The sequence below is a fragment of the Rhopalosiphum padi genome, chromosome 4, assembly GCF_020882245.1.
Source record: "Rhopalosiphum padi isolate XX-2018 chromosome 4, ASM2088224v1, whole genome shotgun sequence".
In the NCBI taxonomy this organism is placed as follows: domain Eukaryota; kingdom Metazoa; phylum Arthropoda; class Insecta; order Hemiptera; family Aphididae; genus Rhopalosiphum; species Rhopalosiphum padi.
The window spans coordinates 27,974,714-28,001,537 of NC_083600.1; the positions used below are offsets into that span (position 1 = coordinate 27,974,714).

A 26,824-nucleotide genomic window follows, 5' to 3' on the forward strand; every position below is an offset into this window, starting at 1 on the left:
TTTCCATTACATCGAATTACGATTACGTACACGTATACTCGTGTTTATAATAATAATATCGTGTTATATTCGATCGAATAACAGACTTTGTAAACGAATGCGAATGTATATCGATTGTGTTTTAATAATACGTAAAATGAGAATGGTTCTAAATATTATTAAACAAAAAAAAAAACCACAATAATTATCAATAGACAGCATCCAATTATGTATTCACCACGTGTCCACATAGTGTTCAAATTCTAGGAGTTTATCTATTCAAAAATAATATAGTTAATATAAATCAAGTGTAATAATTTAAAAATAAAAAATGCATTTGCTATATTTGTTTGTGACTAACATAAGTGATGATAATCGAATACAAGCTTTATAGAAAGGTATCGTATAGAATCGTATATATAAAATCTTATAAATAAATAAAATAAGATATCATAAAACTTATAAAATACGAGACAATATAAAACAAATGTTGATTCAATTATTTTTTACCTTTTGATGTTCAAATAGGTTCACATAAGCCAAATATCAAAAAGTGAAACAACCAAAAAAAAAAAAAAAATTGAATAAAAACAAATAAAAATGATAAAATCAGAAACGTTATATAGCAATCTAAAACGTTATGTTATTATATTTTCGGTATTATTTTGTCTTGTTTTATTTTTACTTTTCTTATATTTTACAATAGGAGAAGACGAGATGATGACGTGTGCTGTATTATATCGTATCGTATAATAAAACGAATATGTCTACAGGGAACTTTCTTTAACTACCTACGAATTAAAATGTTTCTGGTGGTTTATACGGCTAGAAAATTTCAGTGTTGATTAATAAATAATGGATAACTTCATATTGTTGAAGGAAAACTCATTAGATTTGCATTTCTGATGACCGTAAATAATAATTAATATTTAGCAGCAACCCAGTGGTGTGACGTCACAATAATTATGCACTTTGTAGTGTGTAGCTGCCATGCCATAATGCCATACTACTATGCATATAATATATTCACGTGGAGTTTTAACTTACTTCAATAAATTAGAACACGATAACATTAATTACTAAATAAAACAATGTTTAGGACATCATTCACGATACCGCATTGTTAAGTACATTACATGAATGCAATTATTACAGTTATTATTTATTTTAATTTTAAATTGATTTAAGAATACATAATACAATAATACGTTTTTACATATACATAGTAGTAATAACGAGTAAAAATGATAATTCACATAAATATAATAATATATGTATACGCATGCACAGATTTTAATCTTTTTTATTTGATTCATTCTGTTAATCATTTTTTTTTTTTTTATTAAAGATTCATTTCATATATTCAATATTATATCCATTTTCAATAGGTATGTGTTTTGTGTATTAAATTCATATTAACATAAACAATATCCCAATGTGTTCAAAGTAAATTAATTGTTTCTATGACCTTGACTTTTTTATTATACTAAATTACCAACAATAAAACATTTGTGGAATATTACATCGATTGTTAGAAAAAAAGCATTATCCACTCATAGAGATGTGTTATGGTTGTGATAATTATTTATATACAGTATACTATTTTATTAGTTTTTCACTGCATGTTTTCTCGAGTTAGATAAATCTCAAAAAATTATAAAATTATTCATAACTTAAAAGAAATTTTCCTATGAACTGAAATAATATTACCAATTTTTAATTTTTTTTTTTTTACATAAAAACTAATTTATCCAATCACTCCATTCAGTCGATGACTGACGTACAAAAATGAATTATTGGTAAATGAGTATTAATATTTTTTAAATATATGTTATATGTAAAATATAGTTTAATTTAATATTCTGCCTAGTGTCGCATTAATCATGTTAGATCTGTGAAGACAGACGTATACTTTGATAACCACTATTTAGTTTTGAATGTTCCGTCGTCGCTATTCCAAGTTATAATAATATTACAATTTTTGTATGTCATATTTTACAAGTGGATTGGATGCGGTAGCAGTAGTTACCCTGTGAGTCATAGCCACCATTTACACACGAAGCATCGTCCGTAGTCGTCGCTAAATCGTCATGACTGGGTCATTTCGATAAATTGTATACACCTGGGGTTTAGTGGTCTGATATTTGAATTCAATCGATCCACGAGAAGAACCAAAGTTGAAGATAGGCAACTAGGTCAGCAGATTCAGGTATAATATATCGGGTCAAGCGTTGTGGCGGAATATACTACAAGGGAAAATAGGTTAGAGTAGTAATATTACAGCGGCAGTATAAACGGTGACGGTAACAAAAGAATTGCTCAAAAGATATTTAAAGTTATTAATATAGTAGCAAAATTTATTATGGACACGATCGTATCAGAAATATTGCAATACCTGTAATTATGGTGGTTATTTAATCCATACATTTTATTATGGTAAAACTGTATGAACATATATGATTATTATTTATTAATATTTTTTTTATTTAAATAAAAATAATTTATTACAAAAAAAATATTTCCTTTGATTACTGAATCTTGAAATTGTATTCAGTCATTGTAAAATATAAACATATTATGCGTTAGGTGTACCGATATATTATTTTTAATATTAAAAATGTATCATTACTTGATCATTTAAACATGGGCTATACTGATTTCACCTAAGTTACTTAGCTACCACAATAATATTGTGTTTTACACTTGTTTTCATTATGAATTAAACGAATAGACACAATAGTAGTATACTACAGCAGGATGAAAAATGAAAACAAATTGAAAATGCGTCTTGAAAATAAATATCTATGTAATTACACACCTTAATTTAAATATATCTAATGATTTCTTTATCTCTTTATTTCGATTCAGAAACCATTCTTTAATTCTACAAACGTGTGACTTTCAACTCACTGTTTTTTCGAACTTTTAGTAATTATTATAACATTATTCGTTATTATTACTCTTATTATGGAGGAACCGAGCAATTAAACAATATACAACCATTAAAAATATAATAAAAGTGTAAAATATAAATATCATATAAATTATAATATCATAAATACTATTTATTTATTTTTTATTACGTTATTAATTATTAATTATTGTATTTTGTAGTGTTTTTTAAGACAACACAAATTGTTACAATACAAAAATTAAATTTTGTTTACATTGTTATTAAATGTTATGTACTTTAAAATATTTATTTAATATTAAAAATATAATGGGTTATATAAAAAAATATTAAATTAATATCAGATAACCATTATTTTTTTATTTTTCATTCTGTAGTGAACTTGAGTTTCTTAAGTTCTTTGACATTAAAGCAAATAAAAATCTCTGTAGGTTTCTGGATTGTGTTATAAAGATGTTTAAGTAATGATTATACGCATGATCGATAGTATTGTACGTATTACTGCCTATTTCTGAACTCTAAAAAACAACGGTTTTATTCATTAATTTTGTATTATAGTATTATTATTTGTTATTTTAATAATAAACATAATAGGTCTAAAAAAAAATGTTATTATTTAATATCTATTAATGTACAATTATTATTTATACTTATTCAAAATATATGAAACGGTTTGTATTGTGTTCTTAGTAGGAATGAATGCGAATTTCATAATAGGAGTTTTGCACAATAGTATTACAGGCAATATTTTATTTAATATGACGTAAAACAAGATTGCATATATTTTAAAATAAACATTTTCATTTTAGTTATCGTTCATTACACTTAAATTTCATAGTTTTGAAGAGAAACTTTTTTTTTTGTTTCTAAAAACTTTATACAGTCATACTAAGTTTTCAATAAATTACCAGTTTAATTAGATAAGTTATGCATGTCAATGTTTAAAAAAATACATTATTTGTTTTCAAATTTTAAATAAAATTAATTGGCGGTCATTTTAGAACGTAATATTAATATAGCGTTTTACAAATAAGTGAGAAGTAGACGTATATCATTATCTTAAGTCTTAATATCATTATGGTAAGTCAATTTTTTTTAAAACAATAAAAATAAAATCGATAAACCTACAATAGAAGATCTGTGTGAAGATAATAAATGATTTCTAAATATTATGCAATCTAATGAGATAATAATAATTTGTTAGGTAATCTAACTACATGTTATTATATGTCAACCAATAACCATCAATATTATGTAATGTATGAGGTTAAAATTATATCTCTGTATTGGTACGTGTTTAAGATTTTTAGGACCTTTTTATAGAACCGTACATTTTAAGCATATATTATATCCGCAAAAAACATTTTTACTAAATATTGAAAAAATCGGATTATTTTTTCAAAATAAAACGTTGTAAGTATGTATTACAATGTAATATGTGTTTTTTTAAATTAAATTGTATTAATATTTACAGAGATAATAATAACTATAGAGTATTCACTATTACAAGACCCACTATACTAACTTATATGTAAACGAAAATATGATATTATTCACGATACTGATAATATAATATTAAATAGATGCCACAATAGTATCGCCAAGATACGTCGCATTGGTCGCGACTAATATCACTCAAAAGTCATAATATTATGACATACGTGTGTACATAATATACGCTAGAAGAATGGTTGAATGAGAAAAAGAGGGAGAGATTATTTTATTAACTATATATATATCGGGTATGAAATAGTACAATAGTAGGTACCATATAGTTTTGAGAACGCGACTCGCGTACTGTTATTTATTATTATTACAACTTACTATCGTTTCACGAACATCATAAACATCAGCTTCGTCGTCTATATAGTACGTAATATCGCAACAGTATAATATGCGTACGGCGCTTATGGCATGATACCGTAATCAGATTTTGGAAATCGTGACCGAGCGCGCAGTTTTAATTGACTGGCACAGCGAGAATTTCGTCGACATGAACAAGGGGCTTAAAAAGGCCTCGTTCGCTTCGTCTATAAACGCAGCAAGCGGATTACGCGCGTTGAACACACAGCGACTATCATGACGCGTCTATAAATACAATATGTGTATATGATATTATAATCCTGTCAGAAGCATTTATATGCATATATTATACAATAATATATAGTAACACAGCCGGTGGCGTTCGAAAAGTGCGGTTTGCTGCACCGTCGGGCGTCTTATAGTCAACGCGTCGAATATCATCATGCACGATGATATCTCCACGTCGTCGTTAATAACATCGTTATTGTACCGCTAATCTCGATTTGGAAATCATCGATTTTACTCGGTGCCCGTGCGTTTGACCGGGGAAAAAAGTTTGGCTGGGCCTCAAATACTATGTCCCCCCCCCGGTATATAGGTAGGTATATGTATATAGTTATTAATTGTTTACGTTATAAATTCGTGTTTATTCCGAAGTTTTATAGGACATATTTTTTCACTCAAGTCAATAATTACCAAACAAATTAACTAATATTTCGCACTCGATAAAAACAGAATATATAATATTGAATTTAAAAATATGTGCACAGTTTTCGTTTAATAAATCATTTTGTTTTTTTGCAATGTCAATACTGTCTTCAACGTCAACATTATTAAATAATAGGTATTTGTATTTATATTTTTTGCTTTTCCCGTCCCGAATCCGCATAAGTGTTGGATTATTATTTATCAGTCATGATAATAATAATATTTAAAACATTCTATAATATATACAGATAAAAAAATTAATAATAATATAACGATATAATATTTTCTTATCGGATCACTGATTTTAACCATTAATTTGTCCGATGCGAAAAAAATAAGCGATATCACCATATTGCTTTTAATTATCACGTATACAAATAATTAATAGAAGAAACAGATGGGATACATATCCGTGGGTGGTATATTGGACGCACTTGTTTTGCTACACCATACCTCGCAGCAAGACAATACTGTACATAGGTATACCATACCCTTGTTAACACAAATTGCTATACCACACGAATTTTTTGGGTTATACGAAACTCAAACAAATGTTGCGAACCATACTTTATCGTTTTGTTAGTCTACGCAAACATAAGACACTGATTTTTGTATTCATTGTATTATACTATGTAGTTGTGATTTTATCATTCAATATTACAGCTTTGGTAAGTAATAGGGATTAGACATTTAGAGATAGTAAATTCTAGATTTTGAATTAATTATTTTGGGCTTAATTAAGTTTACCTTATAAATGTATAATGATGTAAAATAAATATGTCTTTTTTAATTTTAAATAATTATTTTATATCGTAACGACCCATATAGATTCTATTTACATTTATTTAACATTGTAAATTTTCGTTATACGTTCAGAAAATCACCTAGATAAACATAAATATAATAATAATTGAAAAATTAAAAATATAATATACAAATAAACTACATGAAAGTATTATGGATTCTTTACTAAATGTCAGCAATCAATATTAAATTTTAAGAATAAGACTCACTCGGAAATTAAAAATTAAATCCTTTTCAGACTATGTAAATTAATAAAACATTTTAGTATAAAAATATTCAAGATAAAATAGCATAGTTAATAGCTTTTCTCAATTTAGTATAAAATCTCGAAAAAAAACATTTTAAATAGGTTATTTTATTTTCCTACCTAGTTATAGTACGCATTCAAAAAAAAAAAAATTAATCAGGTACAAAATAATAGATTCAATATCAAAGGCTAGTGCCTTTTAAAGTATATCATATTTCATTTCACAAAGAGTGACAAAAAATTTTAAAAATCCTCAACCCTTTTATATTTTACTCGATGGTTGTATTATTATGTTCTGCAGATATCCCAAGTCATATGGCCAACAAAGGTTGAAAAATGCTTTTATAGTTTAATAAAAACCATTAAGATATTATATCGTTGAAAGTTAGAAAAAATATATGTACTCAAAATAATTGTGTCACCTTATTATTATTCAAATGAACATAATTACGGTCTGAAAACATTTTCTAATACAAACGCATGCATATTTAACAAATAAAACATAATTTAGTAAGAAAAAAAAATTACAATATTATACTACACTGGTCATGCAAGATATAATATTGAATCGTCCGAGTCGACCTTTATTAGGATGCCTTACTTGGTTAAGGTCAGTATACTTAGTATGGGATAATATGTATCTAATAATATTATGAAGATTATGTATTGGATACATATTATACAAGAATAATAGTAGTTCTTAGTATAATTTAAGTATATTTATTAAATAAATTTACCTTCATTTATACCTACAGCTATATTAAAATCACAATATAATATTTCTAAAATAAAATAACTGGATGATAATAATATCTACTAAATGATTACATGCACGTGCATAGTTTTTGATATTTTAGTTTGAAACTTTTATCGTACAACTTCAGATAACTAAGAAAGCTATAAATGTAATAATCTTGATAATATTAGTAGTCTAAACAATAAATATTACGTTTCTCCCCCTTTATCCCTATAATGTATCTAATATTTATACGGATAATTACCTAGGTGATTTTTATATACTAATCTATGGTAAAATGATAATAATGTTACAGTTACAAACAGACTTACTTTATACATATTATAAAAATAAAAGAGTATTTCACTTAAATGTGTGTATAATTCTCTTTTTTACTGTTTAATAACGAATAATTTTATTGATTTTCTTTTCATTTCATTGTGTAACCGTTAATTTAACGTTAAAAATATAAGTATTATTTTTTTTTTTCACATGACGATGCAAAAGTTACATTATTATACAGTGGACGCTATTTTCATAAAATTCTTAGTTGTAGCTTATAGCATTTCATAAAATATCAAAGAAATAGCTTTTATTGCTTTCATTGGGAATAATTTATTTCAAGAAAACGGATTCAGTTAAAAATACTATTTTATGTACAGACAAAAAATAAATTATGAGCTTTTTCGTTATTATAAAACCACTCACCACCGTACAATTTTACAACTGAAACAATGTTAGGAACATGATACTATACTTAGATTACGTAGTTTTAAATAAATTCCGCAAGTTCAGTAAAATATAACAGTGGTTAAGTCAAAACTAATTTAGTTAAAAGATTTGAAATAATATAATAATCATGAGAGGCTATTAAAATGATTTGTATCACAGAGAATGTATAAAATAATGAAAAACTACGAATTTTTCTGACCATTTTATTTGTTACATTTGATTTCAGGGAAGATAATAGATAGTTATTTATGAAATTAATAAATCTAATTGCTAATATTAAAGCATGATGTTATTATAACGTACAATATTTTATAAGTTACATATTATACCATACGGAAACACAAGTAGTACTTTTTTAGTTCTATAGTATTTTGACCATGATTGTTTTGACTTACTAAATCAGTATCACGAATTCTTAAATTATAAAAAAAAAAAACTTTTGTAAATATTATTATACGTAAGTTGGCGTATATTTCAAGAATTTTGCATTAAAATCTAACAGTGGTTGTTTAATAATAAATTAATTTTGTATAATTTAACTCAAGATAACATTTTTATTGATTTATTTTTTTTTTGTTTAACTTGATGAGTTTAATTTCAATTTTAAATATAGTCCCGAAAATAACTTTTTGGAGTTCATGGATTGTGAGAATGTAAAACTAACAACAACAATAAATCAAATAGAATAATACAAAAAACAACTATATTCCAAATGGTGCGTCTACAATGTACATTTCAAAACAATTCGTGTACTCAATTTACATATTTTGTTAAAATTTTATTTCGAATACATAAACTTTCTACCAATTTTTTCGATATCGAGTTTTCACTTTTATTAACGAAAAAAACTCCTATTTTCTTTAAGCTTTAGAAAATTTGAATAGCGAAATATTAAAATTAATTTTTTTTGTGGTATTTCAATTATTATTGTTAGCCAGATAATTGCTTTCTATTTGTATACATAATATAATTTTAACTTATAAAATAAATTAATTGAAAAAAAAAATTAAATATTTTTATGATTTAATAATATAGATTACCCTGTAATATTATGAAATATTATAAATACTGTTTTCATGGGTCGTCATGATGAGGATTTTCCTATGGGCAGAATTCCTGGAAATCATGCGATTGTGAGTTTGTGACAGTAACTGCAAGCAACACACCACCTTCTAGAAATATTTTTCAATCGTTTATCAAATTACACATATATATATATATATATTATATATAGGTATAGTAGGTCTGAATATAGGTTTATCAAACACGCCTATGGCTTCACATTGTTTTCTTTACTGGTAATCTTTAGGTACGTATTACAATAATACATTGTTGTCAAGATTGCGTTGGAACATGCTCGTTTAACAGCTCTCGCCTTTAATTTGAGGCTTAATTCGTCCATCTTTCGCAGCTGTCTTAGTCATCACACGGTTATAATGTTTGTGAATCCTTACGCATAATTTCCCATTTCTCAGCTTTGTCTTGATGCAAAATTTCCTTGAACAGACGATTTAAAGCGTTTATTTTATTAGCCATGGCGCCAACTGTTATGTTTTTACATTGACTCAAAAAAAAAAAAAACGTTGTACGTGGAACCAATCGCTTGACTGTGTAAAAAAACTGTGCTGCTTAAATATTTTGTCGTTCATTTTTCCAGATAACCCAATTTTCCAATTAAGTTCTTATACTTGAACAAAAACACACCAAATGCAACATCATGTTCCACTTAAGACGTAAGTATATTTTTATCAACAAAGCTGTAAAATGTAGGTTATACAACTAGTAAGAATTTTTAATAATATAATAATAATAATAACATTTTTCTTTTTAAATATAATTTGAGATTAAGGACGGAGAAGTAAAATTTTACTTTGAGTGAGGTGGCTTTAATTTTTAAACCGCGGTAAGCTTAGATTTACATAATTTAGTAGAAGCATATAAATATTAGTCATTGGATAAGGGTTAATTGTGGTGAAAAATTAAATAAAATACAGAATGATAGAATGATTTGTTTTATTCGACGGGTATTTTGGTTAAAATTACATTCCTATTTTTATTATTTTGTTATGTAACGCAACTTTTTGTTGGATCGACATGTCATTTATTCGTGTCTGTAATATCTGGCCGAAAAAGTATATTTTCATCAAAGCATGATTTGACATTATTCTTCGGTACTTTATCTTTATAGCGTGTACACTTGTGAACGTCGATGACCAACATTATCACATAGTAACGTAATTGTATTTTGTACGAAAGATGTTTTATGTATGTTTCTAAAATATTTTCGGTGCTAGTAATATACTATCGTGTGTCGGTAGATTTTGAAATTATTACGCGTATGAATTTCAGTGGTCATAATAATCATATATTACGGAGATGTGCTATTTAAATTTAATTAAAATGTTAATAGTAGTAACTCACTTATATTGCTTAATAATTCCACACAGGTAATAGCAATATTATGTGTTTTATCAATGCATTAAAATACTCATTCCCAGTCACACAACACGTATTTAACTACGTTTATGTTGCAAATACCGAGATGAAAACCTCTATTGAAATAGAAAAAAAACCACATAGCAGCTATTTGCCATCATTTCCGTTAGCGTAGATTTAACTCATTACATTGATTATTATTATATCTGTACGTTTTCGACGTTTACTAACTTCCATTTCTAATTATTTTTGTTTTAGTTCCATAATCAACTGTAATCCTATGGAATGTTTTGAAATTCAATGGTATATATTATTGTATATATATATATATGTATGAAGGTTTTCCTAGGTTTATCGTCCTTTACACGGATTAGTGAGATTGAAAAGTGCCAAGCAGTAGCATGATAATCTTTCTTCTAAAACAATAGTCCATACAATAGTTCTACCCCATACACGGATATATATTATAGTCATCCCTTATCGTAAACATCTAAAATTGTATTTAAAACTAAAACTAAATAACATATACAATCAACTTTTTCAATCAATTTACCAGTATATTAACTGTCTCATATTTAATTTATTTTATTTTTTGAATATTTGTTTAAAAAATTATAATAACAGATGTATAGTATTTTTTTATCACATAAAACGTATTTGATTATTTCATGAAAAATAGTAATTAACTATTATCTTAATAATACACTAAATTATTGATATTTTGTACGTTGTAATTAATTTTATTATATATTTATTTTATCTTTAAGTATGATATGCTTAAGAATTACTGATAATACTAATATTTCAGTGTTTTAAAAATAAATTTACGAATTGTTATACTTGTAAAAATAAATGTATTAAATACACAATGCACAAACACACGTCTATAGAAGTACATAAATACAACATGTTTATTTACGCAAAACATAACACATAACATCCTGTCCGTGTACATTAATAATTGCATCATAAACATGGTTATTAACGGTAATTATTATTGGCAAGTGCCAAAGGTAATCAAGAGCTGTTCAAACACTGTAATATTTTGTATTTTATTTTTTTTTTAATAAACCCCTTTATCTATATGTGTTAAATTCATTAACTATCTCATAATGTTATGTAGAACGGACCGTTACAAAATTAAATTATGAACAAACAGGTTGGAACAAGTACTCATGGCGTCCGAGCCAACCAAAATAATTATTGTACTCTGTTAAGCATTACTTCATACTGTCAAAAATATATTAATATTACCTATAAATATAATTCATATTTAATTATAATACGTTATTTAAATCTATATCGGTGTATAGTTACACGTAAATAAAATATATTTATTAGTTCTGTATTATAGACGACGATATGGATTTATAAAAAATGTATTTATACGTAATAGATATGGTGATTATGGAAAGTATGTGATTTATTATAGGCATTGAAATATATTCAAGTATAAAATCAACGATTAAATAGGATAAAAAAAGAATATTCTATAATATTTACATATGCGATTTATTAGGATTATACTCGGTGTACGAGTAGTAGGTAAGTTGATTTTATAATAACTGTAATAGTTACAAACGAGTTGTACAATAGTAATAATAATTAATAACGACGATTATACACGTTTGTAGAATGCCAAAAACAATTGTACATATTATACATCTAACGCATTACACTCGGTTTCTCAGTAAATGTTTGTGATGTGGAAAAACAAGATAAAATATTGTTTGTTGTTGGATTAAAATTCTAATAAGTAATAGCAAAATTTTATTTCAAAATTTACAGCAGTTTATTGCTATTGACAATATCATATAAATATCAAATGTTGAGTTAATTAATTATTTAAAAAACAGTTAAAATGTATACACATCGAGTGTTAACAATAATCTTAATATATAATATACTTATTACTTATTGTTCGAGGAGCTTATTATAGTGACATAATCATATATTATTATGCTTATTGCTGAATATTTTATATTTAAATGATGTATGATGCTCCTATAATATATTTCCTAAGTCAAAATTAATACAGTACACAAAGTATATTTATGAGTTAACCGTTACAAATTCTAGGTCATCAGGTTTAGGTTTCTATGTCTAATGGTAAGTCTTGCTCTATAATAACTATTGTGCTGGATGTGTGTATAAAAAAATAAAATTAAAAAAAAAAATTTAATCTTGACTTTAGAATAATACAATTCTATGTCGACGTTTTGTAATCGACCCGTGAACTTTTTACATTTCAATTAAAATAACGCGACTCGAGGTTTTATGATTTTTTTTTTGTTTTTAAAAAGCACCACCAAAAGCGATCCTGCTGACGTTATTTATTTATTCCGCCCGCAATAGCCTAGCAGTCATGACAGTGCAAAAACTAAACTTTATGACGGACTCAAAGTGGATGGATATTTTTTCGTCTCCACTGTGAAACTTTTTAAATCATATTATTTTATCATATAGATATAATATAATATGTTGTTTTATTCTGAGTAAAATAATCGTTTAACGGGATTTCACCACCGTACTATAATATATATAATATATGTAAACGGTTAACTGTTTGTATGGGTATAATAGGTATACATTATAGCTGTTTATTTTATGACCGTGAAGGGGTATATGTTTATGTATAATTATACATAATATATATATATAAATATATGTAATATGTACATATATACTTACGGACCCATTCGCATTATCAAACGAAAATTGGACATTTTTCTACATTACCACGTTTACGCTTAACTTTGAATATTTTTTCCTCGCAATTTACATTTTTCGTTACCACATTTTTTTTAATGGGTTATTAACGGACTTTGATGTTTGTATTATATATAAATGACAAGTGGTATGAGTAAACACCGAAATCTGCATCCCATCCCACACAACATTTTTTCAGAAGGTATTCCATTAACGAAAACGGATACAAACAAGTGCCTGCTTAGTATTTATATTTTTTTACATGCCATAGGTACTGAAACAATATAGGCAGTGTGTGAATTATTAAATAAGACAGACTATGACACGAACCTTAAAACTTTTTATCTAACTACTTCCAAGGGTATACTCGATTATTTCTTCTATTTTTATTGCACGTAATATTATAATATATTGTGCATAGGTGATAGGATATAACCTTAAAGTTTTTCTTTGTGCAATATTTATCGTCACTATAATATATTGATTTTTGTATTAGTTTGAGTTACGGTATAGTGAGAACTTTTGATTCGATTGTTTTGAAGTAAATTAACTGGTGATTTTGTGCCAATTTGTAGGTATAATAATTTATTTTATTCATAGTGAATATGGATGGCTGTATATAAACTACTTTGTTTAACTACAGTCTAACTTAGTTTTGGAACCTACTGAAATTCTAATTGCTTATATTATATTATATTGCTTTTATGGAGTTTGGTTATATTATACAAGTAGTGTTTCAATGTATACACATATTCTCCAAAATGCGATAACGCGCAGTACTTAAAAAAAATGTTGGATGGGAAATTGTGAAAAATAAATAATAAAATATACGACTATAGATACAGCCGAAGTTAATATAAAAAAAAAAATAAACAAGTAAATGCTGCGACTCAAATAAAATAAGTTTTTATACTTAATAGTTTTAGATTCTGAACGGAGCGATAAAAATGCTTTGATTTTTAGCTAAAGGAACAACTTCTAGAAAATTGAATATACTTGGTATTTTTAGGGATCAAAAGTTATAAATTCTCAGTATTTTTCAAAATAATTGGGAAAAAACAAACTTATAACGATTATAATGATTTAGGCGCATTACCAAAAATTACAAAATTCTACTAAAAAAAATTATCACTTAATGTAATTGGTATATAATTTATGAGTTATATATAAAAAAACTATTGTCCAATATATTTAAAAACAAATATTTCAAACTTGTATTAAATCAGTTAAAATGTATAATAGTTATAAGTATACAGATATTATTATAAATATAGTTGTACTTACAATGGTCGTTGTAAAATCGTTATTTGAAAACAATGGAATCGATTAAACACAAAAATATTTGTTTGATGGATATGTAAAATATGTATGTAATAAAATAATAATTTATACAAAATTATAAAGATTAGGTATTTATCTTGGTAAACAACAAAATATCTTCCACCTCAAAACGTCCAGGAATTCGAGCAATATATTACATTTAAATCTGCGAGTGATAAAGTGATAAATATATTATATGTTTTTGTGTAATAAAATGATAATACCATACATATATTATGTACCTGTGTTTAGTTTATAAACTATTACCTGAATCAGTAATTCTAACCAAATATTACAGATATTATGCTTTAATGAATTTTCCTTCTCTACAAATAATATTAATATATGTGCATGTATAATAATAGTTGGAGTATCAATTTATTTTTTATTAATTACATGCGAAAAAATTTATTATTTTTGTCAAGAAAAAAAATGTTGAAGTCAATCAAGAACATTTATACCCGATACGTCTGTAATTATAGGTTATCATTATGATATTAACCAGGTCCTAAAAATTGTTCTTCTTGTATAATTTTAACCACCAGCTATTTAAAACATAATTTATCTATTTTAAATTATGAATTATTTGATCTTTGATGACAGGGTTAAAGTAAAAATGTTCAGTTATTAATGTAAATTAAAAATTAATAACCGTGGATAATTAAAAAGTGAAACATATAACTTATATAATATGTGTTTTTATTCTTCTCTTTCCATTTCCGCTGTCCACCGTGGAAGCGAGACCGATTCGTGAGGGGTGACGTCTAGGCGACTGGAGGGTTTGTGGTGGTCAGCAAAATCAAAGTCGGTGGCGCGCGGCGGACCGTATATACATTTGATACAACAAAATCGAATTCGTCCAACTCACAGTAGCCTGTGCGACGATGTCCCGCGCAAGCCACTCGCACACCGATAAAATATTACACGTGAACAGACAGACAGACACAAGCACACTCACACTTCAGCGATAATAGTGGCGAATGAACGGTACACGTGGGGGACGGGTTAACGAGTCCCCGGAGAATCTTCAACCTCTCTCTACCCCATTGGTCCAGAGATCATAATTTTTACTCTACACGCGCGCCCGTCGTAGTCGTCGAAACGTTGTTGGTGATACGTTTTTTCTTTTTTTCTTTTTATGAAAATTTATTATCATTATTCGTCGTTGCGGTCTTGGTGGACCGACAGCGGAAATGTTAGCACCGCAAAATACAAATATATATTATATTATTATATTATTTATATTATTATGGCTATATATATATATATGCGTAACCAATGGCGGATTTAGGATTATTATTTATTTTTTTTTTCCGGAAGGGGACTAACATTTTTTAAATTATTTTATTCATATCATATTGTTTTGTAAACACAACGTTTAGGATTCGATTTTAGGTCTTACATATATAATATAAGTATACCCTTGAATCCGCCACTGTACGTAGCGCCATATACACATAACATCACGATCGTACGTAGATGCAGTGTACTACCACTACTATACTATGCCTGCCTATAATATCGGATTGTTTTCCACCACATAATATATATGAGACATATTTGTACTTATTATACGTACCTATAGCAAAAGTTTTCTCGTATTCTGTAATAACACAAATACTATGTATTCACAAACTACGTACTTTATTTATTTTCTAGAGTAGTTACGAGGAACGCGTTTTTAGCGATTCGTCTTATATATTATACTATAAATAGGTACGCACTAAACGCGCGCGTATTATAATACTGTACGTTTATACACGATGAGTAACACTCACTGTGGATGAGTGACGATGACGGTCGTTCTTTCGTATATTATATAATAATATAACTTATTACTATATTATAATCATCATATACCTTTGCATTACCTGTTTCTTGTAATCTTCTTCTCATTACACGAATATACGCACGCGCACGTTATATATAAATGTATATAAAACGTGGACGACGTCCTCATTAAATCTGTCCTACTCCATTATAATGTATTCATACGTGACCAGAATCGGTTGTTACTGCCAAAGGATTGAGCGCCGAAAATTGATATTCGCCACCTCCACCGCCACGGTACCGTGCACTTGTATCGATATACCGCGCACCGCAGCTTTAAATGTTTTATAGGGATCACTACGGAATTCCGTTTGAAGCTCCGCGTAGATTGTATCCGATCGAAATTACGCGATTGTACGCGTCCGTACGACATAACACTTAACTTACGACGTCATTACGCGATATTATATTATTATACTCAATTACAAAATAATCCAATTAATAAAATCGCAATAATATACAATATCAATACATTGTAATATTATAAAATATAATATATTGTATGACATGTAGATGCCGTATATTGTATTATCACAACCCAGTCACGTCGGTGAAACCCCCCACCGAGTTAATATAAAATATTTAGAAATATAACGACCGCGTGGTATTCTATAGTGTCCCGCGACGGCGATAGAAATAAAAAAAATATATACGCGAGACACGGTGTTAATAAGGTAGATAAAGTTTTTAGCGAACAAGTCGGAGAGAATACAAAAGCGTTTAAAAAGTTCGGTTATACAACTCTGCAATATAATATATAATAATATAAATATTCCGCGAGAGACAGAACTGACTGTAGTGAGAAAACATGATTTATTAATTCATCAAATCCGGCTGGATTAAACATCACCTTGTCTCGTGAGAAATGTTTATTTCTAAATATTCATCATAATTATTTGAAAATACGCATTCGTACAATGTTTAATTTACGATAATATTACATTTATCCGAGATTCTAGATTAATTAAATTCTTCGTTTCTGTACACAGTTTAAAATATAATATTTATATTTTATTTGTTTGATAAGTCAAAATGTGAATTTATAGAAAATGTAATATTATCGTTTCGATGCTCTATCCTACCCATTATATTATGTAGTATGGATAAAATTCCTTTTACTAATATTACAGCTTTAAAAACTATAAAGCACGTCTGAATGTTTAGCAAAGTATTCACTAAAAAATAAATATTGATCGCGAGTTTTATATTTTAATCAGTTTATAGTATAATAATACTATGCATACGTATTTCTACATTTTTAATAGTATTGCATGTACTTTAAAAACAAAGCAACAAACGTACTTTTAGTTATTGTAAAAACAAACATACTGATTTAATATAGTTTGATTAAAAGTTAGAAAATATAATATTAAACCAACATGTTTTAATACTCTGACATTATTAAAACACATATTACTAAATAAATCCCATATGAAACCAAATTATTATATTATAGAGGTGCCAATATTTTATAAATTTTCATGAATATAACTAAAAAAAATTGGCATAGAAAATAAAAAAAAAGTTAAAAATCTTAAACTAGGTAAACCATTAAATTATGCATAACTGCCTATCCAAAACTTTTGTTTTAATTTTAAGGATGATCAATTATATTGTCTGTATTAGAATCATATCAAATAAAATAATACACATAAACATGATGATGTATTAATAATGCACACAATGTACTGTTAATTTAGTAAACATGTTGATTAAGTTTAAATTTAGTTAAATACTTAAACTTTCACTTTCAACCCATCAATTTCTCTTGTAAACTCAGCTACGTATTAAAATTTGTTAAAACAGAACATAATAATATAATCGTGTTAACGGAACAGTATAATTTTATTAAAACAAGCAAATTATTTCCAGAGAAATATTGTTTAATGAATAATATATTAACGAAAATATAATAAATTAAACACCGAACAAAACTATTAATAATATTATGAATCAAAAATTAAAAATTCAATCAAAAAGTGTATTTATTTCAATATCTAAAGACAAATGCATAATATAATATTAAAAAAGTTTTACAAACTAATATACTACTCATATTAATTATAGGCTATATAGTGTGCACAATAATCATATTATAATAATATAATAAACCTATATTATTAGAAATTAAAACTTTTATATTTCATTGAGTTATAATAATCGTATTAAAACAGATAATTATTATTTTATGTATTTTATTTTGTAAGTTTAATATTTATATTTTAAAAATAAAACATATTATGGCTCTATAATCTATATGAGTATTTTGTTGTGTCGTACACATATTATACATTATAATGTATAATATTTTAAATAAGCTATACTTATTCCAACAATGCCATTAATAATAAATAATATTAATTCGATGGTTAAATAAGTGATCTGATACCCTAATGGTTAAGATTCTGTTTCTGGTAGACAATTATATACCACAGTACTTAGAAATATAATTTTTTAGATTTTCTAACGTTTTATTATACTGCGTAAAAAAAATATTGAAACACTGAAAAACCCACTAATTTATATACCACTCGGCCGTTTTTCATAATATAATTTAATTTTGAATTCACTGTTATAATTTAATAATTATTATTACTACAAACCTTAAACATTAACCAGTTTTTATTTAAGGGCATACAAATATATAATGTAATTAAAAAAAATGCATTTCTGGATAAAATGAAAAATTGGAATTTATTCTCACTAATTTTATATACTTAAATTACTAAATGTTTGACCAAGTTTCACATAGATTCGTTAATTTATATTGACTATAGGCAAATATAGTGATCAATTTATGTTATTTTATATCTTTTTTTAAATTATTATTGAATATTTTCAGATAAAACCTTATATAATATTCTTTATTATTACCATTGTAAAATATAAAAAATTTTAATTTAAAAGGGTTTATATTTTATAATACTTATTCTCGTATACTATAAGTATATAATATCACGATTATGTAAGGTATACATTATTACTTATTACAGTAAATACCATTCATTAGTCAGATATGATATTAAAATAATAATGTAAAAACTGTAATTCTATAATTCTACCTAGAAACGTAACTCAACAATATTGATGCGTACTCTGAATATATAATATGTATTTATTTTATATAATACGCAGTGTCTGTGTTAAATTAAATATTATAATAAAAATCATACATTCATTATATTATATATATATATATATATACATACATATAAGTATATATTAAATTGATTCTGTTAAGAAATTAAGAAATGTATAAATATCAACTAATCTTGGCTAGTTGATTTTTTTTATATATGAACTATATAAAACATACTGAATGCATTTAAAAATCTGGAAAATTAGGGCTTAGATAAAATTACCACCGTGTCCGTCACCATAATTCTGCGTACGAATACAAGCATTTTTTTATAAATATCATTAATTGTAAATAACTGATGTCAAACACGTATTCCATAACTAACTACACTTTATACATATACACTTTTGTATTTATTACAGTTTATATATTATACAATATGTATAATAAATATATTATACGCGTACACACATTTATAGGAAACATTAATATTAAAAATGCCATCTCTCCGGAAACACATCAGAAATGCAACGAGCACTTTCAGCTTAAATTGTTAATAGGATAAAACGGAAGTGCGCTCCGTCTCTTTTTTTATGTTAGGAAAGATACAGCTAGATACTATTTATCTCGACGATTATATATGGTGAGGTTGGGGCATAACATGTATGTCTCTAAAATTCCCAGGTGATCACCCATCCAAGAACCAGTGACGGAGCCGCTCTCTTAACACCAGCGCCGTAAGGAATTGAAGCATCCGCTGCGCTACGCCATTGGGCAATGGACATGTCTCGAAAAGTTAATCGAATCAAACTAAGTTATTGAATAAGTTCGGTTTATATATGCATTATTTAGACGTGGACACATAACCAAATTTCAATCTAACTGACGTTCTACTCCACGCTGGCTCAGTCTATTGTCTTTTGAAATTGTACTTAGGTATATATAAATATATTTATACGTATGTTTAAATAGAATGATCTATTTTGATCGTTTAAATCTTAGACGAGTGAAGCAAAATGGTAAGGCTAGTAAGGTGTTCTACTAAAAGTTATAATTCAGTAGGTCCGTTACTTCACTCGTTAAAAATCAAAACGATTATCAAAACAAAAAAAACCATTTATTATTAATATTCGATATGTATATGCTTCAAAATTAAAAGAACGTAAGTTACCAATATTATAAAAATAAATATAGAACAATATTTTTGTAAATTGCAATATTGCATTTCGCAAATACTTCAAAATAAATAACGATTTTTTTTTAAATAAAAAATCATATTTAGATATTTAAACTAAACATTGTATGTGGAATACAATATACTCGTACTATTATATATTATGAATACAAATACTAGGCAAATAATGAAATACTGTGATATATACGACACATTTCCACGTTTAAAATGTATGACAAATTTACTAGGTAAAAATTGAGTAAAATTCTAGGTGTGTTATTTTATTTTTATAATATTGTTTTTTTCCTTTTATCATATTTTTAAGTTACGACAAACAATACAAACATATACAAATTAATTTTTAATTTTATATTTTTATAGGAATTATTTTAAGAGGTTAATCCCATGAAAATGTTTCCTTATATTTTCCTATGACCCTTACCTGAACAAAACTACTCTAAGAAAATGTGAGTAATCTAATGAATCGGAACTTTTCCGATGAAACTTTAGAAATGCTCAAATCGGCCAAACTTTTTTATTACCTAGGTTGTTTTTATTCCCAGACAATGTATTCCAAAATAGTTAGTAAGCCATACATATACTTCACCATTTTTTATAGAAACTTTGCGTTTTACTCTTTCATTTCTAAAATTGTTTGCTCCTATCAATGTAGTTTTTTATAACAAAAGTAAATGTAAAATGATATATAATATATTATATTGTAAGAAATCATAAAAATATCAAAGAAAGTTAATATCTAAACATGTTAGACATTTTTCTTTATTATTATTATATATATGTATAAAAATTAATGTTCATTTGTATGAAGCTTATACTTGAAAACTATTAATACTCAATTTTAAATATTTGTTCTTTGAAATTTATGGAGTGTTCTTTGCAAGATAGATGTTTTTCCACACATGTATTTGGTTTAGGTATACAAAAGTTGAATATTTTTTAATACCTTCAATGCATTGTTATGGAATTTGTATTTAAAAAAAAAACAATATTTAAATTATTGTTTGTACTTAAAATATTCAAGACAATTTTTTTTAATTTATATACTTATTAAATACCGCTTAACTGTTTTGACAATATTTCAAATATATTGGACAAATTTAGTGAGTAATTTAAACCTTGTTCTAAAATTAACCAAGTGCTATATTCAAGTTGTAATAACTAAAATAATCAACTCAAGGTTATACCGATTCCGATATTTCCGTGATCTGAAGTACACTAAACTGAGATTCATTTATGCATAGGATTGTATAATCATTTTTTTTTTTTTTTTTGACGGGTAGAATTCGGCTATATATTTAAGTTAGTTTTTGTGTACAATGAAGCGATGTTATCTTCGATCACATAATTGAATATACATTATTATAATACGAGTATAATAATTGTGTTGCATTCTTTTATGATATTAATAAATTAATAATTTTAGACGATTATTAGAATAATATTATTAAATACGTAATAACATTGAAAAGTAAGAAATCGAGTGATTGTTTTATAAAATTGCGTATATTGAGAAAATAATTAAAATATTAACTTATTTGCTCTACAAGAATCACGATTACTTTATTTTACTCCTTTCTGCAGTACCTACATTATAATATAACAGTTTGATAATTAATCATAATAAAACCGATCAAATACTTTAAATTGTCGTAAAGGATACTTAATGTACATTTACTCTATCAATTTATGCACTAAAACTTAAATATAAATTTAATAATTTTAGAATACTGTTTTTACCAACTATAACGTTTAAATCAGAAAAGGTTATCTCCTTGCAATTTTACGATAGCGTAAGTATATTTAATTTTTTAAATTAAACGCTCAATACTTTTAAATTATATTATTTTATCTAAAATGAATTTAATGTAATCATTTCGAATATTTTCTGACTTGAAATCATACTTCAAAGTTCTTCTTTTATTTTATTCAAAATATAGACACCAGTAATAATCTAATTACTTTAATTACTACAGACGTACTGTAATTCAATGAAATAATAATAATTGTCACAGATTTAAGAGCGCTACCAAATTTTACTCCGGGGCTTGCTTAGTTTTTAAAAGCGATACCCGTTTGACTCTCGTAAGTTATCTCGCATCGCATTACTATATTATGGAAATTATTGTAAAACATAATAATCATAATGCTGTATTCCAAGTAAATGATAAAAAAATGCCTTTAAACGTATGTGTAGTCGGTGGGTTAAGATGCGCATAGAAGCTAGTGAGCAAGCGAAATTCTTTGAAGTATACACGAATTTTACAAAGTTTATAAACAGTAAATTTCATGGTTCATATACGTATTTAATTAAGTTAAATACTAACATAATATTACGAAAACGTTATAATAACCTACAATGTATAAATAATTAAATATGCGATTTACTATACAATAATGCGTATTGTGATAATATAATACTATCGTAATTATTATTATTATAATATTATCCAGTGACACCGATGCTGCTATATTGCCTATACGTGTCGCCGCCACACGGTAGAGTGTTCATCATACGAGATACAACGGATGAACTATAATAATATAATAAATATTATTACATAACTCTCGATCCGTTTGTTATACGAAAACGATAGAAAAAATAACTTCTATTTCCGTAATATCCCAATTATTAATATATTTTATATTTCGATGTGATTCGCAAAACGGTGGGCGCTAAATCAGTATATTTATATAGTATATTATATACCGGGCGGTGGTCATAGCAAACGTATAAGATATACGTATATATATATATATATATATAATATCATTACATAACGTCAGTTTATTTTATCGACGTTTCAGAGTTATATGCTCTCACGCGTTACACTCGCGGCAATTCAATTCTGTTTTTGTGTTTCGCGTCGTATTTTTAACATCGCAATAAAGTTTTTGCACGAGGTATATTGTGTATGCCGTCAAATCCCGATCGAAGGACCCTTCTCGCGTGTAACGAAGATTCATTGGCGATCGTCCACCAAATCCAATACAAAAACGTACGATATGTTTTCGCGTAAAAATTCTATTACAGACGAGAATGAATATCGTACGGAATAAATCGCGGGCGGACATTAATACTTAATATGCACACGCATTTGACCGGCAAGAAGAATACGATTGGGCGCGCGCGAGATCAAGTCGCGTGTGCAGTTCGTACAGATAATAAAACGACCACCACCACCTACGGGCCGCGTTGTACACGTACAACCGCGCGAGGAGTGGCGATCGCAGCCGTTTACGCGCAACTCTTTTCGTCCGTCCGTAACACGTCTGCAGTTATACACATTATTATACGCTTGATCACTTACCTCACAACGTCGCCCGCGCCACCATCAAAGTCACCGCGGAAAATCGTATGCGCCGCGGCCCTCGCACCATATCGTCGGCAGCTTAAAACGCTATAACAGTAGGTAGTAGGTACTTTAAGCCCGTAATTTATTATAAGACGAGATTATGCGACGGACGTTTGGTCGAAGGAAAATAAATGAAAGACACGACCCGCGGGCTTTAGTCTAAGGCCGCGGACGAGTGTGGTATTTAATTTATAATTAGTTGGACCACGACAAGGCCGCCGCGAACAACGATAATTTATATTATATTATACAATATGTGTAATGATATTAAGTAAAACGGTACGGTGTTTCGTACGTCGCGAGCGGATGCGATCGAAATCGCCAGAAACGACGGCGATAATTGGAAGAAAAAATACGTCATACCTGAACCGCGGTAGTCGGTAAACTGTTTACGATCTGTCGGGCACCGACACGTGGTTTGCGCTCGTCGTCGCGATGTCGCGTACGGCAGAGTCGTCAAACGCCACGTCATATTAATACGATGGTGCCGCGTCGAACGTCTGCAATCGTTGTAGCGTTCGCGTACGGTCGTGTCACTGATCGCGTTATGTTTCCAAAGAATAATCGATGCGTACGACGTCTCGTTCGTTTCGTCTCGTCAATTATTAAAAACGTTAACTATATATATTTTATAATAATAACGTCAAACGCCGCGATGTTTAATTAGTAAAGACGCAAAGACACCGCCATCAAAGAAGAACGGTACTGTGCACATGATTTCGTTGTAATTATTTCAGTCGGGCGAGGCTATACGTTGTGTTTACTTTATTGATGTATTCCGAGTTTCTATTTATCGAGTCACGTATCAGAAATTAATTATTGTTTTACAACGCATTCACATAATAATATCAGGTAGGTATAATTTGAAATGCTTAATACAGTTTTACGGTTTGTCGATTATATTGAAATCGAAAAATATGTTAGAATAACGTACTTATTATCGCCAACATTTTCAGTTATAAGTTTAACACAAAAAATATCGAATTAAATTGAAAAAAACAAGACCCGACTGGGGTGTCAATTTGAAGTTTTTTTTTTTTTGTAATCTACTATTAATACTCAAACAAATTACATTATAAAAACTATCAGTTTTCCCAAAACGTTATATTACATTTGTGATTAATGATTATTAATCAAAACTTACTATTTCCATGGAACGAACAAATCTAATCTTAAGGTAAACCTATTCAGTACGGTTTTTTTCCATTTGTGAACAATTGACATTTTGTTGATATTATATGCTTTGGATTTTAACCACTCGTTTTGTATTGATTGTAGTTCCAATAATGACCAAACGTAATATTATTTTAATAAATCGGAATATTTTATTTAAGACTATGATTATATTTTCATGGTTAAATATTTCAATAAAAGATTAACATTTTGGTCATGTACATTGTACAACTAGCATATTTGAAATTTCTTGGTATAGTATCGAACATTCGGTTATGGATTTTTGAACTAAAATAAAAACCGGACAACTTGCTTTATCGCATACGTTTAACTGTAGGTCGTCATTCTGCAGTATTTCATTGTATACATTTTAGTTCAACGATAATTGAATAGTATATGTATATAAATATTATTAGTATAACAATTGTATGGGAAAAAACCATGGAGTCGGGCATCTATTTCTAAGAATAGTTCATGCGTATTAATATCATAATTATTATTTTCTCGATATTGTAGATATAAATAATTTTTATTAAAAACCGGTTTTGTTTATGCCCATTTTTCGCTAATTTTATTTTCTGCTTATTTTGAAAAGTATCGAGAATATTCTACTACCCCCACAGTTGATGATTATAGTATTTTGCAGCTATAAAAAGTGGCGAAAATCAATACATGTATCAACCAACTCGGAATTCTAAACTATGAAATTTAAAAATTTTGATTACGATAAAGTAATTTCTGCAGATAATATTATAACCACATGAAAATATTTTATAATTAAATATTTTTTAGAATTAATTTAACAAAAATCGTAAATTATTGAACAACGAGTATGTATAACATATAATAAACCAAACCACTCGATTTAATTAAAATATAATAAACTACACAGTTTTTGATTTATTTAATATAATTTATATTTTTAATGAAAAGGAACTGATTTTTTTCATAGTTTGTATCCATTAATATAGAATATAAATAATATAATACAATGAAATCATGATCACACGAAACTATCGGAATTAATTCTTATAATTAATTATGAGAACGGATATGAATTAATTGCAAAACTCTATTGCCACTGCGAAATAGTTTAGTATGTCAGTAGTTGGTGTACTTACATGATAGATCTCATGATCAATTTATTAGTGCGATATTTAGTATTTACAACTTTACCGTGACCTCCTTTCACATACTAAATCTAAAATAAGCGTAATGGATGAGCATGCCCAACTACATCACATGAGAATTGATGTGAATTATTTTACGAATTACGAATTTATATTATGTATGAGTGAAACTGCACACATTACACATACATTTTTTATTGAAACACACCAGATATTTATGAATACATATTATAATATTATCGTAGAGTATATAACAAGTATATTATATTATCATTATACTTTCTTATTTTATACTTCAAATTATCATTCATCAATAAAATATTATTATCTAACGTACACGTAATTTATTTTTAATTAATGTTTACATTTTTCATAACAATTTGAATGATATAAAATATTTAACTAAATTTCAGATTTATGTAAATATCTCAATGTTGTATACATTTGATTAATAAAATAGTTTAATCTTTAATAGTTAAAAATGTATTAATATTGAAAAAAATAACATAATATTACTCAACTATAAAATATACTGTTTCATAAATAAAAATTAACTATACCTATTCATTAATCAAACATAAAAAATTAAAGTATAATAATTATAATATATTATTATTGAATTATTTTAGAAAATCATTTTTACATAATTTATATTAAGTATAGAAAACTAGATTTAATT

General features: G+C 26.9%; 1 protein-coding gene across 1 annotated transcript in view; it reads right to left on the minus strand.

Annotated features, from left to right (window-relative positions):
- LOC132930977 (gamma-aminobutyric acid type B receptor subunit 2-like) overlaps positions 1-26,824 on the minus strand; it is a 280,952-nt gene that overhangs the window by 147,232 nt on the left and 106,896 nt on the right.